Source organism: Penaeus monodon, chromosome 21 (genome assembly GCF_015228065.2).
Source record: "Penaeus monodon isolate SGIC_2016 chromosome 21, NSTDA_Pmon_1, whole genome shotgun sequence".
NCBI lineage: Eukaryota > Metazoa > Arthropoda > Malacostraca > Decapoda > Penaeidae > Penaeus > Penaeus monodon.
In genome coordinates, this window is record NC_051406.1 from 30,411,208 (window position 1) to 30,411,799 (window position 592).

A 592-nucleotide genomic window follows, 5' to 3' on the forward strand; every position below is an offset into this window, starting at 1 on the left:
GTATGAGTCACATAAATCAATGTTTCGAGAAACTACATTTAGGAAATTTCTGTGTGTGTCATGCCTAAAGATTTGTCCTTTTTCCTGAGCTTATTTAATTTGATTAGGATTGTATATTTGAATTTTAGTCTGCAAATATGTTTATCTGCATATATGCATACACATATTCAGGTATACGTTTTTATAAATGTTTATCTATAATCTTTTGTATACTCTTTTTCCAGTCTTCCATAGAAATTTCCTTCAGTTAGTTTATCCCATGTCATTCAGTAGTGTGTGTAACACCATTGTTCCCCTCTCAGGCTGTTGCTTACAATTATGGGAGGCTATGACTGGTCTTCAGCAACAAAAAAGTTGCTCTGCCAGGACTTTTTCATTTTGGGAATCTTAGGGCAAGGATCACTTGATATATGCAGAAGCCATGAAAAACCATGAGGTAGAGTTGTGAACAGTTAAACCATGTATATTATGCATAGTTTTGTAGCAGAAGGGAATTAAATGGCACATTTATAAGCATTGCTCTTTTGGTTACTGCAGATGGCTTTTTTTCATCAGATTTTTCCTTTCCATATCTGTATACCAATTTGTTATT